We start from the raw sequence: 7,852 nt of genomic DNA, 5'->3' as shown, positions 1-7,852 counted from the left end.
ATATTCTAGAGACCAGTTAGTGCATAACATCCTGCACCGGCAACACTTTCGCAATTATGGACGGCTATAGAGGCAGCATGTCTTCAAATTTCTTCATGGGACTTTCAACGACTTTTTGAGCCCATGTCAAGTCAAGTAGTACACTACGCCGGGAAAAATGACGCCTGACATGATACTAGAAGGTATCCCATGTCACCTCAATGTAAAATCTTGGTTCTCACAAATATTTGACAATGTTTCCCTGTTCTTGTAGTTAACGTGTGCACTGATATTTTTTTAGGATTTTCGTTGTTGGGAATCATATCTGCACTATTGCAAATAATGAAAAACCTTGTTATCTACAGCCAACGGCCTTGCTGCAGTGGTAACACCGGTTCCCGTCAGATCGCCGAAGTTAAACGCTGTCGGGCTGGGCTAGCACTTGGATGGGTGACCATGCGGTCTGCCGAGCGCTGTTGGCAAGCGGGGTGCACTCAGCCCTTGTGAGGCAAACTGAGGAGCTACTTGATTGAGAAGTAGCGGCTCCGATCTCGGAAACTGACTTGTGGCCGGGAGAGCGGTGTGCTGACCACATGACTCTCCATATCCGCATCCCGTGACGCCTGTGGGCTGATGACACGGCGGTCGGTCGGTATCATTGGGCCTTCTTGGCCTGTTCGGGAGGAGTTTGTAATCGACAAGTAGATTTGAATTATTGCAATGCGGGACTGCAGTGCTTTCTCCCAGCATTTCCACCTATTTTGTGTTGCTGCCTGAACTACTGGGAACAATAACGAAGCAAGCATCAGTAAGCAAACTGATCTGTGTATGTCAATTTCAGTTGTCGAATCTGAGGTTTGGTGTTTATCAATTTTCTGCAGTAGTACAGAGAGCAATACTATATGTGGAAATTCGCAAGGAATGCGCAGCGTGCACCTACTGCAACAACTGTAGTACATAAGGCAACACCAAAAATAGAAATCGTATAACAAAGAATAGTACACAAGTCCGGAGAGAAATAGCTAAAATAGAAATGCTACAGCAGACAACTGCACAGAGCTACTGCAAAAACGGTAAAAATAGTGAACTTTGGAAGCAACTACTGGAATTCATCTGTATAGGTCATTCTGTTTACCAATTCCAAGATTTGCTACTTTTCCATTTTTTTGTAGTACAACTGCATCGCCCATTCTTTCAGAAATTTCGCATGTGATATGGCTCCAATTGTCGATTCCATGTCCGTTGTTATGTCAGTTTATGTAGGTGTCGTTTGCTAAATCGTTAAGGATTTGGCTGTTTTGTATCGCTCACCGTACTGCTGCAAGAACCCGATAAATAACGAACCTTGGAATCAACAAATCGTTACCGATTCCAAATTTGTTATTTCTCGCAACAGTATTGAAAGCAACACCAAAAATAGAAACGCATAGATTCGAATAACTGAAGACAGTTACTTGAAAAACGCTGAAAAAATGAAGCGCGGAATCGGTAACTGGAATTAATCCATAAAGCTGAATTCTAGTTATTACCTTCAAGATGTGTTATTTTTTTTAATTTTAATTACCTGTGTGGTGTCTATTCTGTTAGGATTTCTGTGAAGTTTCTCCTAACTTCCTGTTTGTCCCTTTTAAGTTTCCCATATGTTACTCTTCATTTGTTTCAAATGGTTCGAATGGCTCTGAGCACTATGGGGCTTAACTTCTGATGTCATCAGTCCCCTGGAACTTACAACTACTTAAACCTAACTATCTAAGGACATCACAGACATCCATGCCCTAAGCAGGATTCGAACCTGTGACCGTAGCGGTCGCGCGCTTCCATATTGAAGCGCCTAGAACCGCTCGTCCACACCGGCCGGCTTTACTCTTCATTTCATTATGTGGTTGTTGTGTTATATTTTAGTTCGTCCCCGACCAAAACCCCCACTTTCCGTTTTCATCAAATATCCCTACTACGTAGAGTTGTTGGTCAAAAGCGACATTTGGAATCGGATACTAAAATTTATCCAAGGATCGAGTATGGCCTCCCTTGACAAAACATGAGATGGCCTTTAACATACAACATGACAGCTTTATTCAACGCCTACAGGGCTAAAAATTTGAACCATCGATTTGCCGGATGCTCATCACTGATTAGATCGATTTCTACGTCGCAGCCACAAGCTTAATCGCCGCAGTAATATATCTACTATCCTCTCAAAGGCAAAACAGTAACTGCGCAAGGTGTTGTGAACGATCCTATGTGATGGATGAGACAGACGGCAATCAAGATTCCTCTCGACATGTTCCACTATTGCCGATGAAAGTTACAACCATCGAGGATTCAAGCCACGAGATCCTGATACTTGTCCTGGCTGCGACCAGTGTCGCTCAAGAATGCTTCAAGCTGCCGTGGGACGACCCACAATGGAACGGGTCAGTGGAAGGATTTCCTAATCATCGTGTTAGCTAGGATTAAAGTGAAGACCGTATCCGTTTGTTTTTGAATGCCTCATACGCTGGTAAAATATGTCATTGGCATGAGTAGTAAGAACTTTCTAGCATATAAACTGTTCTATATCACCGTTTTTATTTACTGCCTTTGAATTGAATCAACATCTAGCAAGAAATTACTCAAAATGACGCAGTTGTGGGTTAGCTTTTCTTTCTGCCAATGCTTTCAGTAGTAAGACGTGATGATGAACACCGCTTCGGTCACAAAAATTGGTTCAAGCTCCACAACGTTAGGGTTCTAAAACACTGACTTATGTAGATAATTTTTTCAATAAGCAGTATTTTCGAAAGTTAAAAGCGATGAAGCATGACATAACTTGGTGATGGAACCAATGTTCTTAAACAGTACCTCACTAGGAAGGAGAATAGAGGTAGGCAGTATAGTTCTTGATCACCGTATAGCGTTCCAAAACGCCGAGTCACTTTTCACTATTTTACATACGAAAGACATGAGATACTTACTGATCTGTTGTTCTGACGAATCTTTAAGATAAGCAGCTCGTTTGATGGCACCGCAGAGGTTGTGTGCCGGCACAGAATTGACTGTGACTGTTTAAGGTCACACGACGCCGCGTAGCAGTATTTCCACACACCAGGCACAAGATAGGCCCTGCCAAACTCAACTGTGTGGGTCGTGTCGTAACATCGTGTCAGCCTACAGCGAGATGATGGTGAAGATGGTCCGACGAGCTGTTACTCAGGAACATGTCACACTCAACGATACAAATGCACGCCGTGCGTTGCATGGCAACGTGACGCCGTCGTATCCGAGACAGCTTACCGTCGGTGTTTGTTGACTGAGGCGTGTCGCCTAGCAATGTGACGCCAACATAGCCGCTATAAGTTTGTATCTCTACAGACTACGTCTTAAAATTGGCCGTGATAATGTAGTATATGGCGCCACATGACAGTCTATTATTTCCATCTGGTCAAGCGTCCTATTCGATTCCGCCATTCTGCTTGGATCCATGACGTCTGTGTGACGTCATGCGTTTACGTTACGAAGGATGTAAGTGCTCTATTATTAAATATTATCAGCGTTTGTTTTGTTATTAGTGCAACCTTTGATGTTTGTGTACCATGGGAACATGTTGTTTATCCAAAATGTATCGGGGCGTACGACGGAGTGATTCGGATGGAATCTGAGAGCACAGCCTAAATTGTCGGCAAAAAAGGTAATAGCGATTACATTTTTATTTTTCATTGTCATTAGTATTTGTTTGTTTCTTTCTATGTGGTTAGGCAGGAATTTAGTACGGTAAGTAAAGTTGTCGGGAGTGAAACGATTAGTGAATATAATTATCATGTTGTTTCTTACAATTATTCGGTTGTTTTTGTAATGTGCAGATTTGTTGAGGATGAGATTGGTTAGGAGCCTGAGCGCACATCTCAAATGATCGCGTGTGTAACGAATAGTAACGTTATTTTTAATTTTTGGTTTTAGAGATGTCTGGCTGTTTCTTCAAATGTGAGGTCGTTGAGGCACTGCGTGTACGTGAAATCGGTCTTCGTTATATGGGTCGAGTAGCTACCGGTGGCACACACTCTTGTCGGATGTTTATTTTAGTGTTGTAGTTTGTAGTAATGGTTTACCTGAACGGTATTTGTTGGTTATTTATTCGCCTTCCATTTTGACCTGTTAAATTTCGTTTGCAGTGCGATTCTAATATTTAAATATACTTTTTTCTTTTGGTTTATTGTGGAGGAATTTTTGTTTGTTATTTTTCGATTAAGTCGTTGTTTTGTAGGGATGTGTCTGACATCGCTATCTTTGTTTGAGCTACACAGATAAAACGTATGCTTGCAATCCCATGTGTGTTGTTTTGCATTTTTTGTTTGGCTTATTTTAAAGGAAATGGTGTGTGCTATTTCTCGATTATGTGGTTGTTTTTCGAGGGGTGTCTTGTGTCTCAGACTTCTTTTGAGCTATACAGGTCCAACGTACACTGAGATGCCAGTTGAGATTTTTATAATTTATTACCGTTTATTCTGGAAGCATTTTTGTGTGTTATTTTTCGATTTTGTCGTTCTTTTGTGCGGGAGTGTCTTGTTTAGCTGTTTTCATTTGAGCTACACAGGTCGAGTGAATTATTCGATTCCAATTTTGTGTATTATGTTTATTTTCGGTCCGTTTATTCAATAGGAATTAGTGTGAGTAGTTTCTCGGTTCTTTGGTTGTTTGGTATTATTTCAAATTTATTAAAAATTTTTAGTTTGTTTCTGCCCAGAACTCCCTCACTCCGGTGGTTGTCCCATTTATTTAATTTTATTAGCTTATTAAAATACTTCTCATATTTTTGTGTTTGTTTTTGACCGTATTGATCAATCTTGTAGTCACCATCTTGAAGAATGTAAACGGCATTTTACTAAGCTTTGTCTGTGTTTGTCTTAATTACTTGTGTAAAGTATACTCTTTACTCGAAGTATGACGTCATGGGCCAAAACTGATGGTTTGAATCGGACCTTGCTCTATTCCCTTTTTACCTTACACAGATACTATATTTAAACCTGAATTTTAACTTCTATGTTTACAAATATTGTCGTACAGGTATGTATGATCTTCATAAGTATTTTCTTAATAGTGGTACATGTTTAAGAAAGTTATGGACAGCATTAAAGCGCCATTACTCACCTGTGTGAAACATAGCATGTAGATGAGCTGATGTGAACCATATAGAACGTGACTTTGTATAACACTGGAAAGGAGGCTCCTACTTGAGCCGATACACATCAGTCGGTGCAGTCCTACAGTTTTACAGAATGCGACTACGTGGCAGTCGGCGATTATCTTTCCTGCCGGATCTCCTTCCAAAACCCGTAATGGACAATTTATTTTTGCTGTTGTCTCATGTAAGTGATGCATAAGTATTCGTTTGGGTTGAGCTATTAGCACCTTACGTTTCATAGTGCAGTAAAATGATGACTGTTTAGAAGCACAAACCGGCCTTAGCCGCGCATATGTTGTGTGAGAGTTTCACTGTAACAAACGAAACATTAGTATACGTACCTTGCTGTTGCTGGTAGACAACTATGTCTAACGCGATCATGACCATAAACATAGCAGAATGTGAAGCGGAAATGGTGTTCTGTCAGGCTGATAAGCAATTACTTAGTTTTGTGTTGTACTTCCTATGATGTTGTCAACAGGTATCAACGAAGAAACACACACAAACAATACCATCGTAAAGTGTAGTACTCTATCAATTTACCTTTTAGGGTTTCGTACATTAAACAGTAACTTTTATTTCGTTTTAAACAGTTGGTATAGCTTTTCACTTCTTAAATATTCAATTCACTGTACATGCGTATATCAAAGTTGATAAAGAGACGGTCACCGACAAACGAATGCCGTTAACTAATTATACTGAAATTGTTAAACATATTGTAAAACAAAGTGGTAAGGGGAAGGAAATCACTTCAACGTGAAATGAGCTCGCTATGGCCTTCGGGGGAGAACAGTGAAAGTTGAGATGGATCCGTCAGAAACATCTCATATAATCTACTGCTGTATTCACTCCTTACCTGTAGGTGAAGACAATAAGCCTTTAGGAAAGAAGTGAATGGTTTTACTCTCAGCTTTTGCATTGATATTTGTGTACTTGAGTTCTTCCTACATTCTTTCCCTATAATTTAATACAGTATGCGTAACAGATGTGAGTGAATGTGAGTTTCATAAGGTTGACCGGAACTGTAGCCTGCCAGAGCATTTTTGTCAGCTATTAGTAGCATAGACGGAAAGCCATAGAGATTTTACTGATGAGCGGGTGGTGGAAGTGGGGGGGGGGGGGGGGGCGGGAGGGGAGAGGAAGGTGCCTGGCCAGGCACTCACAGTTCACACTTAGATTGGCAGGGATGCCGTGGTACCCTTGGTGGCTGACTCCTCTTCTATTGAAAGGCGAGGGCAGTTTTGGTATATCTGGTGTGGGACAGTCTGAAGTTGAGACCTGTAATACCAAATGCCAGATTACGTATAGCGCCGCCACCATGGTAACTTCGTAAAACTATAGGGATGAAATAGGAATACTCGAAGATGTCTCATAATCCGCATTTTTCAACCGACGCTGCCCGCAAAAAAAAAAAAAAGAAAAGAAGTCACATTACTTGATGAACGCCCCGTGTATTATTAGGGCTGACAAAGGATACCTGATATAGTAAATTCAATAAGAACTTCAAGAAAAGTAGAGAAATTGCAATAGCAATTTTTATATGTCGACCCATTCTGGTTCAGACAATCCAGACAGAACCAGTTAAGAGAGAGAGCTGAAATATTGGATGTTTTATAGTGAAGTATAAATAAATTGAGAAATAAAGCACGGGGTTAATGACATTTTATTTTGTTTGCATCCGTAACCGTCACGGATTTATAGCAGTCATCAGCGACTATGTTGCCATACCTAGTGAAAGAACTGGAAGCGAGGTGTAGCAAAGCTAATGCAGTGAGCGCTCAGCTACGATCTACTCTCTTCTGCAAGAAGGAAGTCAGTACCAAGACTAAGTTATCTGTGCACTGTTCAATCTTTCGACCAACTTTGTTGTACGGGAGCGAAAGCTGGGTGGATTCAGGTTACCTTATCAACAAGGTTGAGGTTACGGATATGAAAGTAGTTAGGATGATTGCAGGTACTAGTAGATGGGAACAATGGCAGGAGGGTGTCCACAATGGGGAAATCAAAGAAAAACTGGGAATGAACTCTATAGATGTAGCAGTCAGGGCGAACAGGCTTAGATGGTGGGGTCATGTTACACGCATGGGAGAAGCAAGGTTACCCAAGGATCTCATGGATTCAGCAGTAGAGGGTAGGAGGAGTCGGGGCAGACCGAGGAGAAGGTTCCTGGATTCGGTTAAGAATGATTTTGAAGTAATCGGTTTAACATCAGAAGAGGCACCAATGTTAGCACTGAATAGGGGATCATAGAGGAACTGTATAAGGGGGGCTATGCTCCAGACTGAACGCTGAAAGGCATAATGAGTCTTAAATGATGATGATGATGATGATGATGATGATGATGATGATGATGATCAGCGACTATCTAGTTTCATAAGGCGGCGACAGGGTGGAAGTTTTTTCGTTTATCTTGGTTGTTGAGTAATGACTACGTGCCTTGCTTTGCTGCTTTATAACATGGCTCTAAATACGAAACTTTTAAATATACAAATAGAATAAAAAGTTACCAAGATTGTGAGGTCTAAAATTATCTAAATTACTCGAAAATGTGAAGAAAAGTGTACTTCAGTCAGTGTGCACTGCATGGTTAACGAATGTCACACAGATAGTTTCTGTGTGTTCCTGGTAATCAGTGTACACATTAAAGCACCATTAACCATAATCGCAATCAAAGTCAACATTTTCCTTGAATATCGGAACGGTGATTAGTGTTAG

The 7,852-nt window shown here is 40.9% G+C and overlaps 1 pseudogene; it reads left to right on the top strand.

Moving 5' to 3' along the window:
• Positions 1-343: 343 nt before the first annotated feature.
• On the top strand, positions 344-461 carry LOC126459638 (5S ribosomal RNA; annotated as a pseudogene).
• Positions 462-7,852: the final 7,391 nt, after the last annotated feature.

Source organism: Schistocerca serialis, chromosome 2 (assembly GCF_023864345.2).
Source record: "Schistocerca serialis cubense isolate TAMUIC-IGC-003099 chromosome 2, iqSchSeri2.2, whole genome shotgun sequence".
Classification (NCBI taxonomy): domain Eukaryota; kingdom Metazoa; phylum Arthropoda; class Insecta; order Orthoptera; family Acrididae; genus Schistocerca; species Schistocerca serialis.
Note: the sequence above shows the minus strand (reverse complement) of the source record. Positions and strands in the feature narration are given on the sequence as shown.